This window comes from Microcebus murinus, chromosome 10 (assembly GCF_040939455.1).
Source record: "Microcebus murinus isolate Inina chromosome 10, M.murinus_Inina_mat1.0, whole genome shotgun sequence".
In the NCBI taxonomy this organism is placed as follows: Eukaryota; Metazoa; Chordata; class Mammalia; order Primates; family Cheirogaleidae; genus Microcebus; species Microcebus murinus.
Window position 1 is genome coordinate 9203997 of NC_134113.1, and position 27809 is coordinate 9231805.

Here is a 27809-nt window from a genome sequence, read left to right on the forward strand (position 1 = left end):
CACAGCGGTCACTCTACAGCCACCGTATCACCCAGGCTACTGGTACACATGTGCCGAGCCCCTGCGTGCGCACTGCTGCCGCAAGTGCCGGAGAGAAGTCAGAGGCGGATTCCTGGGCCGCCCTTGGAGGTGGGTGTGTGTGACTCCACTTTGCAGATGAGGAGATGGAGGCCTCGAGAGGCTGAGCTGCTCACACAGTGAACGCAGCTGATGGGAAGGAAACAGGTGGCAACGGAGACGCCCCCCAAGCATCCTGCACCTGCGCACAGGTGGACCTAAGGCCCAGAGGGCTGCAGACTCGGGGGTTCTGCCTCAGGCTAAACACAAGTGGCCTGGCTGAGGGAGGGTCTGGGGCACCGTGACTCCCAGCCCCCAGGAGTTCTGGCCTCCCAGCATGCTCAGAGGAAGGGAGTCTGCCCTCCAAGGTCAAGGACTCCATCTTCCCTGGGTGGCCAGAGAGTCTTTGCAAATCCTGCTCGCCATGGGCAGGGGGACAGCTGCTGCTGTGCACGTCCATGGGAAGAAACCAAGGCCCACAGGGAGAGCCAGAGCTACAGTGGAGCAGTTCTTGGGCCAGCCAGGCAGCGCTCTGGGAAGACAGGGTGCCCAGGCCACCGGATACCCAACTGCCCTGGGCATGATAGTCTGGGCCCCACAGAATCAGCCCTGCTCTCTCCATTGGCTCAGCTCCAGGGTGGGGGCCTTGCCAAAGGCTCTCAGTCCCACGCCCACCCCAGGACTCCCTACCCTGGCGAAGCCTGGCCCTCCCCAACGCCAGTTCCCGTGCACCCTGGCCCTCCCTCCCCTCTGAACCCATCCCCGTTTAGCCTGATCCCAGACCCCTGCGGGCTGTCTGAGAACTTTCCCACAGAGTGGCTGGCAAGTGCCTGGGAAAGTTGGTTTCCAAAGCTGGGACCTGTCCCCGTTAGGACTCTGCCCCTCCCTACACTGGTCACTGGCCCCCCCAGGACATCAGCTTCTGGTTCCCAGAGACCCATGGGCAGCATAGAGATGGAATATCTCCACCATCCTGGAATGTTCTACTGGATAGCACTGGAGGCTAAACAGACTAATCATCCTCAGGCATCCTCCAACAGGGTGGCTGTGCTCAGAAGCCTCAGAAGCCTCCCATCGTCCAGCAACGAGGTTCACGGCCATCGAACCCCCTGCCTTGCCTATTCACGTTGACTACGATGGCCAGGACTTACCGCAGGCCTAATATATGCCAGGCATCGGCAGGGGCTTCACGTGGACTTTACCATCCTTGGAGGTAGGCATTATTATCCCCATTTTGCAGATGAGGAAACTGAGGTTCCAAGGGTAAAGCAACATATAGACCATTCCTCTGCTCACCTGTGCAAACCTACTGCTCTCCAGGGCCTCCACCTAAGGGGGGGCAGTGGAGCAGAGGCAGGCCTCAGCCCCGGGCCCCTGAAGGCTCTGAGAACAGGGAGCCCCGTCAGCCTGAGCCAATCTGCTCAGCCTTCAGCATTGTCCTGTAGCCCTTTCTGCCATGGTGGGAATGTTCTAGGCCTGGGCTGTCCCACACAGTAGCCATAACCACACGTGTCTATGAGCACTTGAAATTGATGGCGGCAACTGAGGAACTAATTTATAATTTAAACAGCCACATGCTGTAATGGCTACTGCACTGGACCATGCAGATTCAGATGGAACCAGGGAGAACGGGAGGCAGGGAGCTGGGTGCGGGAGGAGGCCGCAGAGGGACTGAGGGGAGCACGTCCGGGGATCAGCCCAGGGGCGTCCCCTGTCCACGCCATGGTGGACGGGGCAGGGGGCGGGACAGAGGTGAGTTGAGGACGCAGCCCCAGCAGAGAGGGCTTGTTAAACACTGGGTGACCATGGGAGGGAGGGGTGCAGCTCTGGGGGCAGCTGGACACCCCAGGCTGGAGGCATTAGCAGGCGACTGGCTGAGGAAGCCAGGGCTCCCAAGACTGGGAGGGGAGGGGAGGCGGAAGGCAGGGCCTGGGAGCGTGCAGGGAGAAGGAAGAGGGGAAAGGCGTGACAGGTGGTCAGCAGTGTCCGTGTGCATGGAGCCCCGGCAGGGGGCCTGTGCAAGCAGCTAGGGGCCAGCGGTGACAGGAGGGGGCAGGCGAGGTGGGGCTCCCCCATCTCGGATCTTCAGCCCCCACCCAGGCAGAGAAGGAACCGTGTGAACACCAGAGGGCAGATGACAGATGCACCACCCTGGGCTGGGACCATGTGCACGGCTCAGAGGGGCCCTCAAGACTCTGGCTGAGTCCTACACAGTGCCTGGAGTGGAGAGGTGCAGACCTGGCCCGTGGGGACAGCCAGGCCACGAGTGGGAAGTGGCCCTTAGCAGCCCAGAGGGCACGTGGCCCGGCCCAGAGCAGACACTGGGTGAACGTTTGGGATAAACCAGAGGAAGAAGCGTGCAGGGTGGGACTTCAGGCACAGGCCTCTCCATCTCAGGGACACAGCTATCCCTTGTGAGGACAGTCCCCTCCAGCAGGGCCACACACAACCATACCCCTGCCCGATGCAGAACTGAGAGCCGTGGGGGTCAGGCCAGGGTGCAGGGAAGGTGCCCTGGGGCTGCAGGAGGGTCTGGGGGCACATGATGCTGCAGTGGGACAGTGTAGCTTCTGCCTGTCCTGAGTGGGTGGAGCGGGCAGGTCGGCCTCTGGGCTTGGCGCTGGGGTGCAGCCGGAGCAGGCCACGGGGACGAGGCCCTCAGAGAGCTCAGTCCAGAGGAGGGGACAAAGGCAAGCCAGAAAACCGGCCAGCAGAGGATGCCAGGTGTCAGGGGCCTCCTGAGAGAAGGACAGTTAAGCCAAGACCGCAGGTCCGGAGAGAGCCAATGCGAGGAGCCGCTACAGCACCAAGGCCGGCACGTCGGGACCCTGGGGTCCATGCGGGGCCGTGGGGCCGGTGTGGAGGGTGCGGGCTGAGTCTGGTCAGGGGCAACGTGGGGCCTCCAGGGGGTGGCGAGGACGCTCCCCCGCAGTCCAGGGGCGGTTTGGGCAGGAGCCTGGGCACCCCCTTCTCAGCCGCCACCCCCATGCAGCTACCCTCTAACAGGCAGGGTGGGCAGGTTTGGGGAGCAGTGGGCCCAGAACATTCCTCCCAGGAGATGGTGCCTGCCCCATCCCCCTTCTCCATGGAACCGGCACTTAATGGGAGCCCTCTGCTGCCTGCACCTTGTACTGGCCTCACTTCCTCCATTCTCTCAGGCGCACGGGGCTGAGGGACCTGCGATGGCAGCGACAGGAGTCACACCAGCCCCTGCCAGGGCTCCTCACTCAGGTTTTCAGGGGCAAGATCTAGGCCGCTGCCTCCAGCCTTGCCCAAGGCAAGGGCCCCTGCGAGGGCCATCAGGAGCCTGTGGCCCTGCCATTTTCAGGTCACATGTCTTCCTGACTCTGGCAGGTGACCAGACCAGCCCCAAGAGCCGCGTGTCCAGGAGAGGTGCACCCACCCGCCTATCCTGACAACCCGCCTGTAACGAGTGAGCATCTGCCAGGGGCCACAGTGATTATTAAATGATGTTCACAGTTTTAGGGCTCATGCTCTAAAAAGTCAGCAAACCTCCAAGGTGAGGCCTGGACTTCAGGAGCCCCTAGGAGACCTGGCTCCTGCCCCGCTCTGCAACCCCCCGCCCTGCCCTGCCCTGCCCTACCCCGGAGCTCACAGCTTCACAGTCCCTCTGCCCCTTGCTCCGCCATGCCCGGCCCTCCCACCTCCTCCCCCTCAACCGCTCTCCCCCTTCCTCTCATCATCTTCCTCAGCCCTGATCAGTGGACGCTCAGAGACAGGGAGGGGTCCCAAGCTGACCGTGCAGTCTACACAGGGGTTTCCGTTTCCAGCTAGCCTGGCTTGGCCACAGGCCGGGGTGCCCAAAGCCCTGTGCCCACAGCTTCCCCTCACTGGCCTGTAATCATATGGGGTTGCTCTGGTCTGAATGTGTCCCCCAAAGTTCATGTGTTGGCAACTTAATCCCCAATGCAGGGGTGTTGAGAGGTGGGACCTTCAAGAGGTGGTTAAGTCCAGAGGGCTCTGCCCATGCCTGGATTACCGCGCTTATCTCCGCTGAAAGCGGGAGCTGGGCCCCTCCCCTCTCTCCCGAGCGCCCTTTTGCCCTTCTGCCCTGGGGTGACGCAGCACAAAGGCCCTTGACAAACGCTCATCCCTCCATCTTGGGCTTCCCGGCCTCCGGAACGGTGCGAGAGACACTTCTGTTCTTTATAAACAGCCCAGTCTCGGGGATTCTGTGATAGCAGCACAAACAGGACTAGGGTTGGAGACAGAACACGTCTGAGACCCTGCCCCCAGCTGCCCTCCGCAGGCCGTGCTGAGGCTTTAGCTGTTTCTAACTCTGCCTTCACATCAGCCTCCACTGCTATTTTACAGATGGGGAAACCAAGGTTCAGAGAGTCAAAGTGAGAAGCCCGTATGTGGCCGTGCATCCGCCCCTACCCTGCGGCCTGCACTCCCCACCACTCCACCTGGCACCGCGCCACCGCTGGGCCCTCCCTGGGCCCCTGCAGGCCATTGCCGCCATCCTCCCCTCGCCTGGCCCATACCTGCCTCTGGGCCCTTTGCTGGCACCACCACAGGTGAGGCACCCGGTATAGTCACACTGCTACAGCGTGGTCCCAGCTGCGTGCTGGGCTTTATGGCTTCATGGCAGCCGTTTCCTCCCTAGAGACTGTCCCCGCCCCCAGAGGCCGAGCACAGGTGTCAGGGGACTACATGGGGAGCTGACCTGCTGCCCAGGTGCCAGCCCCACCCTTCATCTGGGCTGGTTCCCAGCCCCACCTCTTCCAGCAAGGTCCCTTCACCTCTTGGTCTCCTCATTTGTAAAGCAGGTAGCCAAGTGGCGGTGAGAGGCAGCCCCGCCCTCCTGGAGCCGCTGCTCGGTGCCAGGTGCTGGGGGAGGCGGGCGCACCTGCGGTCTCACCGGTGAGGAGCCTGTCTCGGCCAGGCTCGTGGTAAATCACGGGTCCATCTGCTCCTGAGCCCCATCCTGCTCCTTCTCCGGGTGGAGGGTCCCTCCGAACATTGCCCCGATTCCCAGGGGGCTGCTGGACATTCTCAGTGGGACACGGAAGGGAAACCCAGGAGCGTGACACACACAATACTCACGGACGAGCTCGGAAATAAACTCTTTCTGTGTGGTGGGACCCAGTGTCTCCAACAAAGCGGGGAGAGCCCCTGCTGCCTCCCCTGCGAGTGGCCCAGTGCCGCAGCCCCAGGGGGGTGCCGTGAGTTAGGGGCTCTCCCAGTGGGAGCAGAGGCTGCACTCTGTGTGGTTGGCCATGGATGAGAAACTGGGGGTCCCAGGGATACCCCCAAACAGCTATTGTACTGTCTGGCTCCGAGCCCAGGAGCCCACCCTCAGCAAGACATTCATTCCTGCGTTAAGAGTCACCCTCGCAGGGCTGCTGGGAGGGTGAAGACATAAATCAGGCCCTGGCGGGGAAGGCTGAGCCCGGCGCTCCTGCTGCTGGGCGGGGAGACGGTGCCGCGCCGGCGCCCGGACACACGCTGCCCACGCTCCAGCGTCCACATTCTGGGACTCCTCCCCTCCTCCACGCCTCAGCTTGGCCCTTGCCTCCCCAGGAGGGCTGCCCTCAAGCCCCAGTCTGCTCAGGAGCCCCTGGACGTGTCCCCGCCCACTGTCCCGTTGCTGGTCTGCCTCCCCCAGGCTGTGGGGGCCCAAGCCCTGCTCCTGGGGGCCGACGTGCAGGGAACAACGTGCAGTGAGCTCCATGAGCGGATGAGTGAACAAATGTGTGCCCGTGGGCTCCTCTGCCCCTCTGTGCCTCAGTGGGTCCATCTGACAGATGGACAGCGCCCGCCCACAAGCACTGCCGAGAGGCCCAAGTGGGAAGGAGAGTTGAGAGGACATCCAGTGTGTATTGGGGCTGGGGGCTCCCCAAGGACACAGAGGTCCTGGCAGCTCTGCAGAGGGAGGCTGGGACGGCAGAGGTGGGTGCAGGGTGCCAGGAGGGAGGAACAGAGAGGAGCCTGAGGGGCCAGGGAAGTGTGTGTGTGGGGGGACCGCACAAGGCCATAATTATTAAGTGGGCAGATGATTAATTATTAACAGCTTCTGGTTAGAGGCGGGAAGGAGCACAGCTTCCTCTAACTCATCAGCAGGCCCTGCCTGCAGCTGGTCCCTCGCCAGTGCTGACCTGGGCCACCCCCACCCGGGCTCACAGCTGCCGTCCCTAGGAACGCACTGAGGGCAGAGGGGATGAACCCCCAGGGACCCCTGTGCTTTGGGTCTCAGCTCCCTGGCCACCTCCCCAGTGCCCTGCCCTGTCTGACAGGAGCATGGACAGAGACCAGCTCTGCCCGGCCTCAGCGTCCACGCCGGTGACCACGCTGAGAGTTCTCGCAGGTGTGGGGTGAGAACGCCACAGGTGGGGGCTCGCGGTGGGACTGGCACCTCCCGGCAGAGGCTGGCAGCGCTTCCAGTCTGAGACGGGCGGCCACCGCACAATTACGAAGGAGGCGAAGGAAAGAGAGGCGGAGGGGCCAGGCTGAGAGCCTCCTGAGTGAGACACTCGCCTCTGGGCCCCCTGGGCCCCGCGGGGCCCAGCCCACCTCTGAGAGCACCGGGCGGGGGCTGCCTCGGGGACGCTGCTTCCTGCAGTCTGGACTCAAAAGGAGCTGGATTCAAATCCTGACCTTTTCCAACCCCCCTGTGTGATCTTAGACAGGACACTTAATATCCCTGGGCCTTGGCGCCCTGGTCTGCAGGTGAGGCCGCCCCAGCCCCGCATCTGCCAGGATGAAATGGGATCACACAGCCCTGAGCTGAGCCGGGGCCGCACACTCTTCGCACGTGGCCTGCCAGGCCCACTGCCCCCTCCCCCACAAATGCTCCCTCTGCCTCCTCTGCTGCCCCCAGCTGCTCCTCACTGGCTGCCCTCCTGCCTCTGCTGCCGCCAGGACCGCCCCAAAGTCCCCAACAGGCCACATCGGCCCTCCCGTGGCCCCTTCACACTCAGTGAAACCCCAACTCCTCCGGGCGCCCGCAGGCCCTGCCCCTCTGGTCCTTGCGCCTTCGCTGACCTCACCTCCCTCGTCCACTAGGCTCCAGCCACGCTCCCCGCCTTCCCGCACCCCAGGGTCCTCGCACTGGCTGATCCCACCGCCTAGAATGCTCTCCCCTCCGGTCTCTGTGTGCTGGCGCCTCCCGTCTTTCTGAAGCCACTGGTCAGACGGGCCCTCCTGACCGGCCGCCCCACCCCCACCACGCAGCCCCCCCAGGTGACGACCGCCCACATGCAACACTGCGGAGGCGATCTCGTTTCCTTGTTTACGTCTCCTGCCTCAGCCCGCTTGCTCAGAATGTCAACTGCAGGGTCACCGTGGGCCTCGGTCACTGCTGTTGAGCCTGGCCCACAGCAGGTACTCCACAAACAGCTGCTGCGTGACGGCGGAACAGTCCAAAGACACGGAACCCCAGTGAGAAGCGATGACAGACTGAGGGACAAGTGTCGCCTGGTTTGGGGGCACCCGGGGCGTAGGCCCCGCCAGTGAGCTCCACACCTAGTGGGGCGCTCCGCTGGCCCCGTGGCCCCGAGAACGCCCCCACCCCAAGCCACCCCAGAGATCAGCACTGTGCCGCCCCGGCAGTGCCAGCCCCTCCTGCTCGCCAGCCCCTCGGGACAATGTACAAAGGGCCACTTCAGCACAGAGCGGCGCTTGGCTCTATCTCCAGCCCAGAGAGCACGCCCCACCCTCCCTGCCCTTGTGGGGCCTTCTCCAGCCTCGGGGACTTTGTCCGAGGCGCCGTCCCCAGGGTGGGTGGGGGTGGCGCCGTGCACAGGCGGCCAGGTGGAGGTCCGGTCTGGTAGTTCCTACAAGTGGGCGGTGCTCCCACCGGCACCTGCCCATGTGCGCAGGGTGGCAGATGGCGGGCACACCGGCACACCCGAGAGGCCCGGTGCCGGCGGGAGCGAGGCGCAGCGAGGTGCAGAGCTGGAAGGAATGATGAGGCCAGGCAGCAAGGTGGGCAGTGGGCACAGGCTTGGGCCACACTGCGCCTGGTCCCAGTCCTGCCCTGGCAGCTCACATAGCCCCTCAGGGACCTTCTGCTGCAAATAAGGCACAAAGAACTCTCTCAAACAGTCGTTCTGACAACCCGAGCTGATAACCTGTGACCCGAGCCTGGCGCCAAAGGGACACTCCAAAAACGCTGGCATTCCCAGCATTCCTCCTTCTGGGCCCGTCAGTGATGTCACTGTCCACCCAGTGGCCCAGGCCAGGCACCCAGGAGCCACACTCAGTCCTCCCTCTCCACAACCTCCTCACCTCTCACCAGACGCTGTTGGTCTCACTGCCCAGCTGCCTGACATTCACGTCCCAGGCTGGTCGAGCCACCACCGGTGCTCACCCGGACAATGGCAGCAGCTTCCTCTCAGGGCTCCTGACCTGGCCCTCATTAGCCAAGCAGAAGCCGCATCTGCCGCTGCTCCCAGCTTGGAAGCACTGCCCTCAGGATAAAGTCCAAGGCCTCCAAGGAGGCTGGAGGCTTCCCTGTGATCTCGCCCTCACAGCCCGTGCCTGCCCTGGGGGCGTTCGGTGCAGTCCTCCAGGCTGCCTGCCCGGCTGCCCCCAGACCCCTCAGCCCACATGGGGCTGCGCCGTCGACACCCCTGGGGCCTCAGCCCAAGCACGGGGCCTGACAAAGAGGTGCTGCACTTCCATTTGTTGAATGAATAAATGACCTTCCCCACGTCCACATACCTGCACCTTTCAGTGAGTGCTGCCGGGCCCTCAGGCCTCGTCTGGGGCCCATGAAAGTGGCCAGGGCCCCAGTCCTGCCTGCCGGGGCCCCCTGAGCTGCCACACCCGCTCCAGCGAGGCCGCTCATCTCCATGAATTCTAAGGGTCCCTTCCGAAGGGATGGTGGTGGCAGAGGGGAAATGCTGTAACGACTCCAGCCTTTGGAGTGTCCAGCGAGCCACACGGCAGCCGGGAGGAGTCACCGAAGGAGTCACTGGGAAAGGAAGAGCCGCCTGAGCGGTCAGGATCCTCCCCCAGCCCCGCGCCTGGCGCTGCAGGTGCCGCCAAACCCTGGCTCTGCGGCCGCAGGACGCGGGGAGGCCAAGAGGCTGCACCTGGCCCAGAGCCTGGCTCCTCGGCGGGAGGGTGGCAGCGGTCCTCCTGCCACTCTGGGAACCTGAGCACCACAATTATCTTCCTGCTGGGAGTGGTCCCGACGGGCAAGTGCACAGCTGGCTGCCACTGGCGCTGCAGACACCGGAACAATGAGCCTTTCTCTCTTCCCTCCTGTTACTGGCGTCCGCCCCAGCCAGCCTGGGGCATTTCTGCTCCGCTCTGTGCCCCTGGGCTGCAGCGGAGCCAGGCCTAGGCCCTAAGCCACCTCGGGCCATCTTTGGTTTGAGGTTCGGTTTGTTTTTCTGGGGGTGGGGTGAGATGCCCCACTTGCTCTTGCCCCCAACAGCATCAACCCCAAGAATGGGCTCAGACACCCCCCAGCCACATGACACCCCCCTTCAGAGTCTCTGGGGGTCACGGCGAGGGTCCCAAGGCAACAGGGCGCCTATCTCATTAGTTCCAGGAGGACGTTTACAGGCCGTGGTGAGGATGGAGGCGGCTGTGCTGCGGCAGGGGAGGGCTGGACTCCTCTGTGGCAAGGGGCCCGGCCTCTTGTGTCAGGGCTGCCTCCACCGGGAACACGCAGGGGACCCTTGCCAATGGCAGGGACACCACGCAGGGCTCGGGCACTGGCCCCGCTGCTCCCTGGCATGATGGGACCACCGATCTGTTCTTGCCCTGTTAATGACTTAACTTTCCCACCGGGCAGGTCCAGAAAGTGCTGTGACACAGACAGGCAAGTGCTCCAGTGTCCCACTGACTTCAGAGAACGAGAGAAAAAAATGAAACAACAGCAACAAACCATCAGCACAAGGCGAGAGGGCCAGGGCCCGGTCTCAGAGACATCACTTAACTTCCTGGTGACCCTGGTCTCCCAAATGACCTGCACCATCTCGTTGCATCCTCTCAATCCATTTCACAGATGAGGAAACTGAGACTTGAAGACAGGACAGGACCTGACCATGGTCAGGCCCCCAGCGAGCTGCGGGGAGAGTTCTCACCCCGGCCCGCCCGGCCGAGCCTGAGTGTGTGCCCGCTGCTGCTCACAAGGGCTCACGGCTTCCCTGTCCCCAACCTCAGTTTCCCCACTGCTACTGAGGGCCTGGCCAACCTCAGAGTGTCGTGCTCCGGAAGACCCACATTCTAGCTCTGCTACTCCACACTTCCCCCTCTACGTTCTGTATTCCGGCTCCTCCGTCTGAACCTAGAGGTTCTACTCTCTCGCGCCGTGTCCTGTGGGTGCGGTGTTCTAATTGCGGGACCCCGAGTTCTCCTCTCACGGGCCCTCTGTCCCTGGTCCCGCGTCATGCAGTCCACGCACGCGCCGAGTGCCGCATTATCGGGCCCACTCCTCCTGTCCAGCCCCATCCCCCTTCAGGGCGCTTCAGAGCAGTGGAGCCACAGGGAGGGGGTCCTGGGACCCCCACCCTGGCAGAAATGCCCTGGCCGCCCTTCTCCCTGTCTCCAGGACACCGTCCCTGACCCCCCACCCGCTGCCCCCTGCACCAGCCCTGAACGCAATGGCCCAAGGGGAGAGACCTGGTGTCACCCGTCTCCTGGGGCAGGGCCTGGCACCTGTGGGCGGGAATTCCCAGGCACCTGCAAGGCCACACTCTGGAGGCTGCCCACAGGCGGTGGCCCCAGGATCGGACCACGGGGAAGCTGGCTGTCTTCCAGGCACCTTTTCTTCCCTCTCGCCTTAGAATACAACCGCATTTTTCTGGTTATAAAGGTTTCTTATACATTCTAGAAAATCTGGAAAGCACAGCTGAAGAAACAGGGCAACATCACCCACCATCCTGCCGCCCCCGGCTGACATTTTGGCCTCATTTCTCACCGCCCTGCCCCCACCCGACACCTGGCACCTTCGTGCCGAAATGAGCCCTGGGCATGGATTTCCCGCTGGCTCTGGGGCAAGACGCACTTGCTCCCTCGAGCTGCGTCCTCCAGACCAGAGGACCCCGGGACTCTGTGCTCCTCGGCTCCTCATCCACCCCCAGGCCCGACCTGGATCCCCTCTGGCTTGGGAACAGGGGAAGAGGGTGGGGGTGCCCTCTACACCGACAGGGACCCTCGGCCTCTCTCTGGAACTCTGGGCAAGTCCCAAGGGCCCCAGGCCTCAATGTTCCCTCTGCAAAATGGGCCCGTTCCACTGACCACATGGGCTGATGTGACAGTCACCTGTACTGGGAGGCCTGTGATCTTCCTCACAAATCTCTCCCTGTGCCATCTAGACACAAGGAACAGCAGAGCGAGCCCCGCTGCCGAGTTGGGGACCTCTACCCCGAGTCCTCCGGGGCCAGAACCTCTATGCACTCCGCTGGCATCTCCCACCAGGCCCTGCGTTACAGCAAGGCCCTTCGCAGACCTGCCGCAGGGCAGACAGACAGAAGTCACCCGCAACGAGGACCACCCTTGGGCAGGGTGGCATGGCTTCCCGAAGGGGTCTTAAGAAATGAACGAGTGCCAGCCAGGACGAGGGGGAAGCAGGTTGCAAAGGTGAGAAGGAAAACCAGCACCAGGGTTTCGGGCTGAGGAGGGGGGCTGGGGCCACCGCCATGAGGGAATGGAGCACATCACCCCCTCCTCACATGCAAGGCCCCCATGCAGGCCGGCGGCGCCTAGAAGCGGGGACTGGGGGCGCTATCCTGGGGGTGCGAGCCTCAGAGATCAGGCATCGCCGGAGCCCATGAAAGAGAAAGGGCAGGTCTGGGTGGCTGAGAGAACCTGATCTCTGGGGTCCTCCAGGCTGGATGCAGTCCCAGTCCCACCATCTTGGGGCTGTGAGCCCCGACTCTCGGCACCCGAAAACGGCCAAATGGGGATGACAATTGGATCTACCTCTCAGGAAGTCATGAAGCATCACTGGGATAATGCAGTGAAGTGTTTGGCCTTGTGCCCAGTACATAGTAAGTGCTCAATAAACACCAAGTTATGATGACTCAGAGGTTCAGGTGGGGAGGACAACATCAAAAGCCATCTGTCATGGGTCCCTGCCGGCCAGAATCCCAGAGTCCACGCTGGCTGCCCTCCCTTGCTCAGGCCCCTGGCTCTGGGCTGCTGATTCTGGAAAGTCTCCGGCCCGGCTGGTGAGGGCACCGAAGGGTAGGCCTGAGGAGGCCCTGTGTCTGCACAGGCTGGGGGCCCTGTCTCAGCCCTCTCCTCCCCGCCACTCCCCTCCCAGCAGACACTCCCATTTCAGTGGGAACCCAAGTTTTGAGCAAAATAAGCTCTCAGTTCACAAAACAATGGAGTAATTAGGTGTGTGAATGATTTCTATTGTTCCAATTTTATTTTTTAGAAAAGATGAAAATAAGTGAGCCAACAGGAATTTCCACTTCAGGCAGTAAAAGGAAAAGTATTTTAGGGCCCGTTAACTTTCTGGATTATGGGCAAGGCCTGGGATCCCCCTGTCATCCCCATTCTAGACAATAGGAGGGGGTTCCCAGGCCTCCCGCCAGGCCTGCTTCCAGCCCTAGCCAGTTCCCTGCCTCCAGCCCCGGGCAGTTCTGCCGCCTCCAGCCCTGGGCAGTTCCGCTGCCTCCAGCCCTGGGCAGCAGCCTCCAGCCCTGGGCAGTTCCGCCGCCTCCAGCCCTGGGCAGTTCCGCCGCCTCCCAGAGCCTCACTGTCCCCTTGGGGGAGGGGGGACAGCAACCTCTCCTAAGCAGCCAAGCAGGCCCCTGTGACCCCTCCCTCCATCCTCTGAGGCCGCCCTCTAGAGGGCAGGTCCCCTCCATCAGACAGGGAGAAGGGGGAGGAAAGGGCAGGGCAGTGGGCTGCTCACCTGGGCTAAGAATCACTCACTCACTCACTCATTCATTCACTCATTCGTTTGCATTTTTACGGAGGGCCTCAGTATATCTGTCACTGAAAGTCTATCTGGACATGTAACAACAGACACGCCAAGGAAACAGGCACGGTGCTCTGGGGCCTGCAGCAAGGAGACCAGGACTCGCGTGGGCTTCCCTGAGCCCGTGATGCGCCAGCTAAGATGTAAAGGACAGGTCAGCACCAGCAAGAGACTGCGCCCCAACTTCTCCACCTGTAGAGGGGATGATCATGCTACCTGTGTCATGAGTCGCTGCAGGGACATAATACATATTAGCTATTGGTATTGTCACGGGCAGGCACATGGGGAGCCGCCTGGCCAGGGGCAACAGTGGCAGGGGGAAGGGTCTGATTCAGGGTGGAGGGCAGGTGACATGGAGGACACGGAGGAAGAGGTGCACAAGGAAGCTTTTGATGGATGATGGAGTTTCAGGGGGCAGAGGAACGGGTAGAGGAGGACAAGTATTCAAGCAGAGGGAACAGCATAAGCAAAAGAATAGAACTTGAGGTCTGGGACCTGGTTGGACCACATCTCAGAGCTCCGTTAGGATTAAGCTCTGGCCCAGCTGCGCCATTCCATACAGAACGCCAAGGCCAGGCTGAGGTGGAGGGGAGCCCCTGGGGAGCGGCCAGAGCAAGGCCAGGGGTACAGAGGGTCTCAGGACAGGACACCATGAGCTCTCTGTTCCCTCTAGCCTCATCCCCAGCTGGGAAGGGTGGCCTCTCGCCTCCAGCCCGCAGGCCTACCCACGCCGCCCTGCAAGCTCTTCTCACCTACAGCACCGCTGGGAGCTCCCCAAGGCTGGCTGGCCAGCACTCTCTGGGCCTTTCCCCCTGTTCAACCATCACTTATTAAGCACCCACTGAATGCCTGGGTGCTAAAACTGGTGGTGCATACCAGCTCCAATTATGACACTTGTTAAGCCATTGGTGACTTAAAGTTGGCCATGCTAGGAGGATTGACACCATAGGAATGGGCCAGCTCCACTCATCAGGGATTTTATTTTCCTAGAGAGCCAGTTGCCAGCCTCCAATTGTCCCCCACCTGAGCAATGGATACAGATAGGCAGGCCCTGACCACAAGGACTCACACTCAGAGGAGAAGACATCAGGGATGGGGACAATGCATCTACTGGGGCAGGCTGTGTAGTCTCCAAGAAGGCATGGGTGGATCAGGAGACGCATTCTGGAAGTGGGGCAGTAAACACCCACTGAAAACTACGCCAAGCTGTTCAAATAGTAAGTGTGCACGTCCACGGCCATACCACCCTGAACGTGCCCAATCTCGTCTGATCTCAAAAGCTAAGCAGGGTCCGGCCTGGTTAGTATTTGGATGGGAGTAATAGTGTGCATCACCCCCATTTTAGACGAGGAAACTGAGGCACAGAGATGCAAGGTCAGCCATCCACAGTCAGTCACATAGCAAGACATGGCTGACCAGGATGGGAACCGGGCCACAGGACCTGGAATCCTCGTTTTTATCAACTCTCTCCTTACCCCTAAGCAGCCAGCACAGGGCTAGGCAGATGGCAGGTGCCCTGGGGGATTCTCATCTCCTGAGGGCAAGGCCTGTGTGCTCTCCACCCAGCACGGTACCCCTCCACTGAGGACACTGTGTTTCTTGACCTGGATGTCTGAAGGAACATCTGGAAAGGAGCCCCAGACCCCACGTGCAGGGCTAGGGGTGGCTGGGGGGGGGTGCATCACGCAGCATGGGCAACAGACGGGCTGCAGGCTTGGGGAGCACCGGAGATGCCCTGAGAGCCTGGCTGTGGGAGCAGTGCCCACAGGGGCAAAGGCTCTGTCTCTGCAGACCCCCCTGCCTCTGGCCACTCGCCACTTAGCTCATCTCCCAGCACCACACACGACATGCAGCTCCCAGCCCTCCGCCCCTGCAGCTCCCATCCAGCCCTCACATGACCCTCACCGTGGCTGCCCAGTGAAGCTGGCCTGGCCTGCCAGCTGGCATCAGTGTCCTCATTTTACAGGTAATCATACCAACACAGCAGCCAGTGATTTCCCGAGCACTTCTCGGGTGCCCGGCACCCGACACGTCATCTCATCCAAACCTCTCCAAAATCTCCACAGTCCAATTCTTCCCATTGGACAGATATGGAAACTGAGGCTCAGAAAGCTGACTTCCTGAGGGTGAGGTGGCCCGGCTCCTACAGTAGAAGGATCACCAGTGTGCATCCAGCCCCGACCACACAGGGGTGGTGGGCAGACCCTCAGAAGGTGGAATGCTAGGCCGCCAGCATCACTCCCAGTCCTGTCTTGGCTCCCTGCTGTTCTGGGAAGCAAGTGCCAGCTCCCTGGTGTGGCCCACCACCTGGCCTCCACCTGGCCCTCCCTCCCTTCAGCCTCTCCCCCTCTTGATCTCACCTGTCAGGCTGGTCACTCAGTGTGCCTAACCACCTCCCTCCCCCACCTCTCAACAGGCTCAGGCCTCCCAGCCTCTGCCCACAGTGCCCTTCCCACCTTTCTCGACCTGAGCGCTCTTCCAGCTTCCTGTCATCATCTCTTCCAGTAAGTTCTCTCTCCCCCTTGGGCTGGAACCCCTTTTTCAAACTTTCCCAGGACTTCGTGCCCATTCCCTAGCGCTGTGCATCACAGACGCCGGTGCAGAGTGGCAGCTCCGGGGAGGCGGCCCACCTGGCTCTCCTCTCCATCCTCACGCCTGGCCGTGTGCCTGGAGCTTCAGTAACTGCGCCCACTCCCCAAGTGACACACCAGTGCCCACAAGTCCCCCACCAAGGCATATCTGGACCAGTGTCCCAGGAGGGAAGCAGGGAACACGGAGGACTCCCACGGGGGGTAGTGCAGGAATCCTGCCCACGCCCCTTCAGAGGCGTTTCCGGGGCTAGGGAAGTCATCCGGCCTCGGCCCCCCAGGCTGGCTGAGCCGCATCCCTTCCTGCTGCACCCCAGCCTAGGCACCCCCCTGCGCACACACCCAGGCGCGCTCCCCTCCCCACCCCCAGTTCCAGAACTCACTATTTGCAGATATTTATAGAGTCCTCCCTCAGCCGGTTTCCCTCCCCCGCCCTGGGCAGTGCGGTGCAAAGAGCTGGAGCCCCCCTCCAGCTGGGGGCTCTCGCCCCACTCGCCTCTGCCGGGTCCCCAGGGGCAGCCACTGTCCCAGCCTGCACCCGCCCAGCACCCCGACTGCGCCTGGGCCGCCGCCGCCGCCGCAGCCTGGGGTCGGGGGTGGGGAGGCGGGCGCTGAGGCCTCCCACCCCCAACCCCGCGCCGCGCGGGAGGTTGGGGGGGCGCAGCGCACAAAGCAGGACTGGAGCCCTGTGCCTCGGGGACGCCCCCCGCCAGCCGGGGGAGGGGGTCGCAGCGCCGAGGCTCTGCCCTGCGGGCCGGGCGAGCTCCGCGGAGCCGCCAGGTTGGGGGAGGGGGCAGCGGAGCGCAGCGGCTTCCCTGCATCCCGCCCCCGCCCGGCCCCGGCGCCCCCGCCCCCAAAAGTCACGCTCGGGAAGGGGGCCCGCGGAACCGTGCGGGGGGCGTCGCGAGCGCGGAGCCGAAGGCTGGGGACCGCGAGCGCGCGGGATGGAGGGCTGCGGCGCGGGCCCCCCAGGACGCCGGGGTCAACTCACCCATCGCCCGCTGGGTCTCAGCAGCGGCGGCAGCAGCGGCGGCGGCGGCTCCGCGGCCCCCGGGGCCGCCGGCGGGGAGATGCTGGCGTCCGCCGCAGCCTCTCGCCCCATCCCGGGCTCCGGCGGCGGCTGCGGCGGGCGTCCGGCATCGCAGGCGGCGCGGCCCCGGCCCGGCCCGATCCCCGCCCCCCACCCACCTCCGCCCGTCCCGGGCCCGGCGCGGCCGCTCGGCTGCACCCCCGGGGCGGCGGCGGGGCCCGGCGAGCGGACGGGCGCGGGGGAGGGACCCGCGGCGGGCGCGCGGGGTGCGGCGGCGAGGCCGAGCGCCGCGCGGAGGTGCCCGCTCCCGCCGGCTCGGGCGGCTCCGGCCCCCGCCCCGCCCCCACGCAGCCCCCTCCCCTCCCCCGCCCGCCAGGCCCCGCCGGCCGCGCCGCTCCGGGCCGGGGGCGCCTCGCACCGCAGACTCCGGCCGCCGCCGCCGCGCCTCCCGCGTGTGCTCGGATCAGAGGTGTGTGTGCGAGTGAGAGTGCGCGCTCCCCTGCCTGCGACCGTGCGTGCGGCGGCCCACGGCCCGGGGCGGCCTGTGCGGGGGTGTGTGCGGCGGGAGGCGGGGCGGGCCGAGTGTGTCTGGTGCGCGCACGGGGCGGCGTGTCGTGTCGGGTTGTGTTTGTGCGTGGACGTGTGTGTGTCTGTGTTCCGCAGCGTGCTTGGGTCTGTGTGACTCCATGTGTCCCGGGTCCGCGCCCGCGTATGCATGGACGTGCAGATCCGTCTTGTGGTGTGGGTCTGCACGGCTGTGCCCACTCATGCCTGGACCGTGACCGTGTGCACGCATTTGTGAGCGTGTGCAGAGGCCTGGTCGTGTGGTGCGTGCACGGTGTCGGGCCTGTTTCCGTGTCTACCCAGATCTCTGTGTCTGGGTCGGGTGCGGATGGCCGCTGTACATCGGCCTGTGTCCTTCCGACCTCCTCCGTCCGCTCTTATGCCCACAGCCACCTGCGCACTCTCTCCAGGTGACTCCAGGGGTGAACCTCCTTTCCCACGCGTCCCTCGAAAGGCACCCGAGGCCCGGCCAGCCCTACCTACCTTTTGAGGCTCCTGTCCTGCAACGGGGCCACCGGTGGTTCCCCGAGGGCCCACCGTTTCGCACCGTGGACCCTTCATGCCCGTGCTGTGGGCCGTTCGTCTCAGGGCCTGGAGGCGCCTCCAGGTGCTTCCAGCCCGTCCGTTCTGGGGCCTGCAGAGCAGTCCCTGCCGCTGTGTGTGCAGGGCACGCTGGGGATGCCGCAGGCACCATTCCGCGCCATCAGCAAAGGTGTGCCCAAAGGTGTGGGTGTCTCCCTCCCACAAGCAGGGAGACACCGCCAAGGCTAGGTCCCTGCACATGGGCTCAGGGTTGGTCTACCGGCATTTACCGATGCATTGGCGCTGCCTGGGGCTAGTCTTCCTGCTGCAGGTGCCACCATGCCATCTTCATTGGTCCTTGCCCCGCAGCCAGAGTGACCCTTCTCCAGCAGGCATCTGAGCGGGTCCCTCCTGGCCTCAGCCCTCCCACCTGCCTGCAGCTTAAGCTCAGTGCCTTGGCGGGGCCCCTTCTTCAGCATCACACCCCCCCCTACCCCCCCAGGCTCTCCCCAAGCCAAGGGTGGGCAAACCATTTCCTGTAAGAGCCTGATTGTGAATATTTTAGACTTTGCTAACTGCACAGTCTCTGTCCCAGCTACTCAACTCTGCCATCGTAGCGTAAAATCAATCCTAGACAATATGTAAAGGAATGAGCATGGCTGTGTTCCAATAAAACTTAATTTATGGACACCAAAATTTGCTTTTCACATCATTTTCATGTGTCCTGAAACATTATTCTTCTTTTGATTTTTTTCCCCAACCATGTGAAAATGTAAAAGCTGTTGCTAGGCCGCACTGCTCTGAGCACATGCCTTTATAGCATCTCCATAACAGCTGCCCCAGCACGGCCACTGCCCCCAGAGCCAGTCTATTCTGCCCTCCCAAAATGTCAGCCTCCTTCCCGCCCACCTCCCTCTCCAGCCGACTCTGCCCCTTCTCTGTCTACCCCCACAGAACCATCACGAAGTGCACATTTGAAAATTACTCGAGGGTGTCCGGCAGAAAGTAAGCCCAGGCCACGGCCCCGGACACCCCGTTTTCCTCTGAGCAAGTATCTTACCCTCAAGACATAGTTCTTGATGCAGCAATTTTGCTGTGAAGCCATTTTGTGTGACCTAAAAACCAGTCAGTCCGTCACACTTACAGCTTGACTCCCTTTGGGGTGTTTTTGATAAGGCGCAAAACAGACATGCTTCCCTATCTGGGAGCCCCCAGCCCCGAGGGGAGTTGCCAGGCCCAGAGCTGGTGGGGTCAGGGGACTCTGGGGTTGCTGGCTTACTCTCCATCCTCCCACTGTTTGAGTCTTTGTTATCCGGAACTTTCCAAATTCCCAAGCTTCTTGGGAGGCCAAAGAGGAGTCAGCCTTGGTTGGGCCCATACCAAAGTCCACGTCCATCTCCTCCGTGTGTTGGGGTTGTGTGGCAAGTACATGTCCCCAGCCCATTAGAGAGGACAGGTGACTTGCTCAGCCACACCCAAGCAGCCCCTGGCAGAGCCAGGCACACCAGGCCCCACCCGCCACCCTCCCAGCTCAGGCCCTGTGGGGCCAGAAGGGGAAACAACCCCGAATTCCTTTCTCCCGTGTGTCCCCTGTCACTCCTCTCCCTCCCACCTTTCCAGAGGCCCGGCACACGGCGCATGGCACGTTAGGTGCTCAGTGGAGGCTGAATGCCGGGTGATTAAGACCTGGCTTCGAGTCCAGCTCTGCTGAGTGTTCCAGTGATTTTAGTGCCCTAAGCCTCAGTTTCCTCACCTGCAGAATGTGACTGTCACCGCCCTGACACACCTGGACATCAGTGGAGTCTGGTTCTCTCCATCCTCTCCCTCTCCCTAGCTCACTTCCTGTTCTACCTCCAAGCCATCCACCACCACTGGCGACTTGAGGCCCTCCTGCCCTGCCCCTCCTCTGGGGGCCGGGCTGCCTGACTGGAGGTTGTGCAAGCCCAGAGCAAGCCCAGATACAAGATTAGGCAGCTCTAGGCGGTGTTGCCTTACAGCCCTACCGTCCCCTTTCACCTGGGCTGATTTGGCTCTGGAACAATTGCTGGGTCTGTTATCCTTTCAGCTGCTGCTGCCTGGCCCCACCAGGGAGCCGCATTCCGCCCTCCCTGGGTCATCTCACTCCTGGCCCTGGGTCTCAGGTGGGACATCTCCTGACCCACGCCATGAAGGCCAAGCACCACCTGCCAGGCCCCAGTGGGCAGGGAGCGTGGCGGAGCAGTGGGCAGAGAGAGCCGGCTGCAGTCCGGGCCCTACCAGCTGGGCCAGGCTCCACGCTCAAAGTCTGTAGAGCTGGCATGAAAGAGGCTGCCCGAGAGCGAGTCGGCGGGACGGCACCAGGTGGGCTCCAGAGGTATTCCATAAATATTCCATCCCTTCCTTCCCCATCGCCTGCTGGGTGAAGTCATCAGACCTGTCCCCTCCTAACCCCCAAATGCACTCCATTCATTCATCCATTCATTCTCTGCTGAGCCCCTCCCCAGGGGCACAGCAGGCAGCCCTCTGAAGTACTTGCAGTTTCTCCCACTTTTTTTATTTCCATTCCTGGTGTATATAAGTCTTTCCCAGAAAGGCTTTCTGGGAGAACTCCCACTCATCCTTCAAGACCCAGCGCAGATCATCCCTCCCTGCTGAAGACCTCTGAAGGGCTTCTGGCTCCCAGGGCCCTGCCCATGCTGCATGTGGAGAGTTCCCACCTCAGAGCCTTTGTCACTGCTGGGGGCCACCTGGAATGCCCCTCCCAGCCTGTCTCTCAGCACGCAATCCCCAATCGCAGCCTCCAGGGCGCAGCTGGATGCCCCCTGGCCACAGAGTCCCCTCTCACTTCTTCCCGCAGGCAGGACCTGAGCTGCTGCGCCTGGTGTCCTGGGCCCCCTGCCTGGCCTTGCTGTGGGCTCCTTGGGCATTATACGAGGTCGTTTCCCCTGGCGCCTAGCTGGTGCGGGGACTGAGGGCCCTAAGGCAGGGGCCCCGAAGCTCCAGGTTGGGTGTGTGGGCCAAGTCCTGCCAGTCAGGCCCTCTCTGCCTGGGGGGCCTTGAACAAGTCCCTTCTCTGCGAGCCTCAGTTTCCACACTTGTCAAATGAGGGCAGAGGATTAGACAGGGATCCATTTGTTACTTGCAAGAAATAAAAATAAAATTCTAACTCCTCAACCAACTGAATGGGCCCCTTCTAGGCCATGGGGACCCCAGGGAAACCTCAAGAACTGAAATCCCAGCCACGGCGGGATGGGAGGTTGGAAATGCCTCATTAGATGCCCTCTGTCTTTAACTGCCTTTGGGTTTTCCTCCCATAGGGCTAAACAGAAAGCAGCCCTTTGGAAAGACCGGCGCACCAACCCCCTTACTGTCAGTGTCACTCCTCCCTTTTGTGGTTTCCACACAACCACCCACTGGAATCCCTTCCAGGTAAGAGACTACTGACCCTGGAGCGGTTCTGACCAGTCTACAGAGGCTGCGCACAGAAGGCTGGGCAGTACAGCCTTCTGTTACATTCTGTTACCTTCTGTTACTTTTTTTTTTTTTTTTTTTGAGACAGAGTCTCGCTTTGTTGCCCAGGCTAGAGTGAGTGCTGTGGCGTCAGCCTAGCTCACAGAAACCTCAAACTCCTGGGCTCAAGCGATCCTCCTGCCTCAGCCTCCCTCAGCCTCCCAAGTAGCTGGGACTACAGGCATGCACCACCATGCCCGGCTAATTTTTTCTCTAAATATATTAGTTGGCCAATTAATTTATTTCTATTTATAGCAGAGACGGGGTCTCACTCTTGCTCAGGCTGGGTTTGAACTCCTGACCTTGAGCAATCTGCTCGCCTCAGCCTCCTAGAGTGCTAGGATTACAGCATGAGCCACCTCACGCAGCCTCTTACATTTTTCTCTAAAGAGGCAAGGTCTCACTTTGTCGCCCAGGCTGGAGTGCTGCAGCACAACCACAGCTCACTGTAGCCTCAAACTCCTGGGCTCAAGCGATCCTCCTGCCTCTGCCTCCTGAGTAGCTGGGACTACAGGCGAGGCATGCGCCACCATGCTTGGCTACTATTTTTTATTCTTTGTAGAGAAGAGGTCTCACTGTGTTGCCCAAGGCTGGTCCCAAATTCCTGGCCTCAAGTGATCCTCCCACCTTGGCCTCCCAGAGTGCTGGAATTCCAGGCATGAGCCACTGCACACAGCGTCTTTCACCTTTTGATGTCATAGGGCTGAAAACTCCACTCTTGGGCCATGCCAACTGCCATTTTTTGTGCATGCAATCTACCAAGGGGCATGAAGGTCAATTGCACGTGGGCATGTTTCTCCTTTCATAAGTATCCGTGACTCCTCTTGTAGTTTATTAAATATGTACAGTCAGCCACTCTGCTCAGCATCAATTCCTGTTCCCTCAAAGCACTTGCTCTCTCTTCCTGCCAGAGGCTACACTTCCCAGCCTTCAAGATGGCCGCCTGCAGTCTGCAACCCTTTGTGGAAAATAAAGCTCTCCTTTCCAAATGTATGAACCTCCCTGACACTTGGAGTGTCAGGGAGTCCAGGAATCTGCTTAAATTCTTGGTGGCATGGTGTGTGTGAGCATGTGTGAGTGTGTGTGCATGTATGAACATGGGTTCCATGTACATGTGTGGATGTGTGTGGGCATGTGTGAGTGTGCATGTGCATGTATGGACATGGGTTCCATGTACATGTGTGGATGTGTGTAGGCATGTGTGAGTGTGTGTGCATGTATGAACATGGGTTCCATATACATGTGTGGATGTGTGTGGGCATGTGTGAGTGTGTGTGCATGTATGGACATGGTTCCATGTACATGTGTGGATGTGTGGGGGCATGTGTGAGTGTGTGTGCATGTATGGACATGGTTCCATGTACATGTGTGGATGTGTGTGGGCATGTGTGAGTGTGTGTGCATGTATGGACATGGTTCCATGTACATGTGTGGATGTGTGTGGGCATGTGTGAGTGTGTGTGCATGTATGGACATGGTTCCATGTACATGTGTGGATGTGTGTGTAGGCATGTGTGAGTGTGCATGTGCATGGATGGACATAGGTTCCGTGTACATGTGTGGATGTGTGTGGGCATGTGTGAGTGTGTGCATGTATGAACATGGGTTCCATGTACATGTGTGGATGTGCATGTGAGCATGTGTAAGTGTGCATGTGCATGTATGGACATGAGTTCCATGTACATGTGTGGATGTGTGTGGGCATGTGTGAGTGTGCATGTGAACGTATGGACATGGGTTCCACGTATATGTGTGGATGTGTGTGTGGACATGTGTATGCATGTATGAACATGGGTTCCATGTACATGTGTGGATGTGCGTGTGAGCATGTGTGAGTGTGCATGTGCATGTGTGGACATGGGTTCCATGTACATGTGTGGATGTGTATGTGGGCATAAGTGAGTGTGTGTGGGCATGTATGAACATGGGTTCAGTGTACATGTGTGGGTGTGGGGGCATGTGTGTGTACGTGTGCACATATGGACATGGGTTTAACATGCATGTGTGGATGTGTAGGGTGGCATTGTGAGTGTGCATGTGCATGCATGAACATGGGTTCCGTGTACATGTGTGTGTGTGGGCATGCATGTGGGCATGGGTGTGTGCCCGTGCCCAATTTGTGTGCATGAGTGTGCCCAATTTGTGTGCATGGGTGTGTGCCCGTGCCCAATTTGTGTGCATGTGACAGTGCATGGCTTCTGGGGGAGGGCCCGCAGCTGTTATCAGAGTCTCGAAGGGCTGCCCCAGATGAGGCAGCCTGTGCTCTCAGCACCTGTGGTCCCACGGGAGGGGCTCCCGTGGCTCTGGAAGCACCCGGGCTGGTCTGGCCCTTCCACTGCCCTTGCCTGGCCCTCGTTCTTGCCACAGCTTCCCCACTGGTGTTCCCACTCCCGCTCCACAGAGCAGCCAGGGATCCAGGAAAGCACAGTCAGCTCACCTCTCTCCTTTGCTCAAACCTGCTGTGGCTCCCATCCCACCAGGAGTGAGGCCAGGGTCCTTCTGAGGCCCCTGAGGTCTGTCTGGTCTAGCCCGGGGGCCTCCCCGGCCTCCTCCCCTCTGCTCGCCCACGGGCTCCCTGGCTTGCTTTGCTCAGCTATTCCCTCCGCCCGCCCAGAATGCTCTTGCCCAGGCACCCTCCTGGGGCCTCCTCCTCCAAGGCTGAGCCTCCCCTCTGGGCCTCCTTGACCACCTCATTTAAGTGCAGGTCCCTGGTCCCTGTGCTTTTTCTCTCCTCTCTCTCCCTTAGCACTTTTCTCTTTCCAGCTTATTAGGTAATTTAGTCACATATTATGTTTCTTGACTTTCTTTGCCCCTCCCCAACTAGAACAGAAGTGCTCAGGGGTCTGTGTCTCCTGTTTCCTTGCCACTGTGCCTCTAGCACTTGGCACCGCCTGACTCATCGCAGGTGCTCAGTAAACACGGTGCCGGGGGGCGGTAGCTGCAGACGGCCCCTTGCCTGGCCTCCACGTGTGCCTTTGGGGGACACCCCAGGGGTCTACTGCTGAGGTCCTGAGCACTGCCCAGAGAGACGTGCCAGCCCTCCGGGCGAGCGGAGACCTTTACACTGGGCTTGCCCCATGCGGCAGGGCTGCCGCGTGGGGCAGATGAGTGTGACAAATCGACTTTTGCTTGTACCCTGAACTGCACATGAGGCTGGGCTTTGGCAACCATGCCAAGGGACTCAGGAGCCTGCCCTATCGTCAGTCCCCGCTGTGCTGGCGCGGGGCCTTCTGCCTTCCCCAGGCAGTCCCAACACCTCACATTCTGGATCCCCAGGAGAGGAAACTGAGGCACAGCAAGTAGAAACTGACAGAGCCCACTCAATGACCGAGTGGCAGGTATGGACTCCAGAGCCAGTGCTCGACCACCAGAGGCCAGGCCTCTGAGGTCCCTGCTGGTGGGTCCTCTCTCCCACAGTGCGGACCCCACGGGGAGAGAGGGAGGCGGGTGCACGGGGGCCAGGTTGGAGCTGTGTGCGTCTGAGCCTCACTGTCTGGCTGCCCTGGGCTCCAGGCTGTCCCGGGATGGAGGAAACGCCCGGGCCAGTGGGGGCGGCAGAGAGGAGGAGGCACGGTCCACGTGCGCAGGCAGGGAGCGTCTCAGCCAGGCCGGGAAGGGTAGGGTGGACTCGGACACACAGTGAAAGAGGAACCGGGTAAGCAACAGCCAGGGGTGGGGAGAGCCGGAATGGGGTGGTGTGGGAGAGGTTATGGTGGGAGGCACTCAGGCCGAGGACCACGGCAAGCTCCAAGGATGCCCCAGACGCCCAGAATTGGCCTGAGTCACCAGGTGGAAGCTGAGCAAGGGGCACCCCTGCAGCCTGCGGCTGGCCCAAGAGGCTGGAGGGGAACAGGCTGAGCCACACCAGTTGTCCCAGCTGGCTTCTTCTTCCCCGGGGGCTCTTGGAGAGAAGTAGACGCACCCACACCCGAGCGCACAGGCCTGGCACGCGGGGCCCCAGGCCCTTGGTGAACATGCACAGAGCAAGGCCCCGTCTTCCCGCACGTGGGCCCCACGGGGAGGCTTCTCACCCAGTGTCACATGGGCACACTCGCTCGCACGACCTTGTGCTCACAGACACACCCACAGCACACACAGGGCACGTCCCTGAGCCCACAGAGCCCTGCTGGGCACTCCCCACAAACTCACGCTGCAGCATTCCACAGGGTCAGCGCAGGGAGGACGGGGCAGGGATCAGTGCGGCCCGGGCAGGGGTGGTGCCCCTCCCGCCTCCCGCCCTGCTCTGAGCCGCCTGCCTTGGGGAAGGTGCCGAGAGCCGCAGGCAGAGGAGGGGGCCCCAGCCTGGCCACGTGGCTCCCGTGCGACAGCGAGGTTCGGTTCCGTCCTCACGGCCCCTGGACCACGGCCTCTGGACCATGGCCTCACTCTGCAGCCACTTGGCCACAGGGAGGTGGGCAGGGGCCGGGCCCAGAGGCGATCTCGGGAACATCCAGTCTCTCTTTACTTCTCTAAATCTGAAACCCACAAGCCCAGAGGTGGCCTGCTTGGGGCCAGCAGTTTCTCTCATCCTTTTGATGACCAGAAACCTGAATAAACCAGGATGCTGCTGGGAGCCCTGGTTAGAGGTCCAAGCTGTCCAGCTGGCCCCAGGCTGGTGGGGAGAAGTGGAAGACAGAGATTCAGCCCAGAAATCAGGGGCGACTGCAGGATCTCCACCTGGGGCCTGAGCTGGCAGCAGAGGCTTGGCCACTGGCCTTTAGCCCCTGCGCACCCGGACGCTGTTGAGCTGCCAAATGCGGCTCACTTGGGCCTCACACCTGTGCACTGGACAGGGGCTGGGGGCCTCAAGGTCATCTCCTCCAGTCTCTGTCCCAGGCCACTCTGCTTACACACCTCCCGGGACGTGGCGCTCACTCTCTCACAAGTCAACGCTGTTGCTGAGGTGCTCTGGCTGTCACAGATGCTAGAATCCACCGCCTGGAACTGGTCGGAGCAAGTCCGTGTCCTCCTCGCACCATAGTCCTTCAGAGACTTGGTGCGAGTCCTCCCTCCACTCCTCCGATGACGTGGTTTCCAGACCTTTCCATCCCAGCCACTCTCCCATTTGCTCCCAGTCCCGACACGGCCTGGCCCCCACGCAGAGGCCTCTCACCCGCCGGCTGCCCGTGAGCACAGGGCTGGGGGCTGGCACTGGGCAAGGCTCCGGTGCTCAGAAACATTCTGGTTTAAAAATGCCTCAGCCACATCATGGTATAAATTTGTGGATAAGAACATGGATTAAGGCTGGGTGAGGTGGCTCACGCCTGTAATCCTGGCACTCTGGGAAGCCGAGGCAGGCGGATTGCTCGAGGTCAAGAGTTCGAAACCAGCCTGAGCAAGAGCAAGACCCGTCTCTACTATAAATAGAAAGAAATTAATTGGCCAACTGATATATATAGAAAAAATTAGCCAGGCATGGTGGCGCATGCCTGTAGTCCCAGCTACTCTGGAGGCTGAGGCAGGAGGATTGCTTGAGCCCAGGAGTTTGAGGTTGCTGTGAGCTTGGCTGATGCCACGGCACTCTAGCCCGGGCAACAGAATAAGACTCTGTCTAAAAAAAAAAAAAAAAAAAAAAAAAGGCCGGGCGCTGTGGCTCACGCCTGTAATCCTAGCTCTTGGGAGGCCGAGGCGGGCGGATTGCTCAAGGTCAGGAGTTCAAAACCAGCCTGAGCAAGAGCGAGACCCCGTCTCTACTATAAATAGAAAGAAATTAATTGGCCAACTGATATATATATAAAAAAATTAGCTGGGCATGGTGGCGCATGCCTGTAGTCCCAGCTACCCGGGAGGCTGAGGCAGAAGGATCACTTGAGCCCAGGAGTTTGAGGTTGCTGTGAGCTAGGCTGACGCCACGGCACTCACTCTAGCTTGGGCAACAAAGCGAGACTCTGTCTCCAAAAAAAAAAAAAAAAAAAGAACATGGATTAAGAATGGGGCCTGGCACAGAGTGCTCAGGCTTGCCCGTCCATCCTTTGTCCCCATTTTCCAGATGAGGAAACTGAGGCACAGAGTAGTGCAGCAACTTTCCCAATGTCAGGCAGCTAATGAGTAGCAGAGCCCATGGGGGGTGGCTGCTGGACTTCCTGAGGCCTCTGTGGGGTGGGCGAGGACCCGCCCTGGCCCCCTCCCTGCTGACCCCAGGAAGCATCACCGTGGGGACATTTTCTCAGAACTGTGAGGCAGGGTGGGGCCTCAGGGAAGCCCAGGCAGGGCCTGCAGAGTGTTGTCACCAACAGGAGGAGCAGGCCCGGCCTCATTCCCCACTGGGGCAGGGACACCACCTTTCAGCTCAGGGCGAGCTGCGGGCCCAGGCAGGGCAGGGCTCTGAGGCTCATCCTTCCAGTCCCCCTCCAGCTGGGCCCAAGCCCCCGACCTCCCTCCTCAGCATTCTTGGGGGGCATCTCAGCTTCCCCACTGCCCGCCATACAGGAGGCGTCCGAAGGCCAGGTTCCTTGCGGGGGACAGTGTCTGCCAACCAACCTTCCTCCCGGCCCCAGCCCGGCCACACGCCCACCATCTGCCCTCTTTGGAATCTGGGCTGGCCTGCGACTCGCTTTGACCTTTAGGACAGGGGGGAAGTGACCGAGAAGTGACTGGGAAACTTCTGGGCCGAGGCCTCGAGAGGCCTGGCAGTGTCCATCCTCTC

The 27809-nt window shown here is 61.3% G+C and overlaps 1 protein-coding gene across 1 annotated transcript in view; it reads right to left on the reverse strand.

Moving 5' to 3' along the window:
* The window catches only part of MGAT3 (beta-1,4-mannosyl-glycoprotein 4-beta-N-acetylglucosaminyltransferase), a 36457-nt gene extending 19840 nt beyond the window's left edge, over nt 1-16617 (reverse strand). Inside the window, exon 1 of the mRNA XM_012741682.3 lies at nt 16550-16617. The gene's annotated coding sequence lies outside the window, so the exon portion shown is untranslated. The remainder of the gene's footprint in view (nt 1-16549) is intronic.
* Between the last annotated feature and the right edge of the window lie 11192 nt (nt 16618-27809).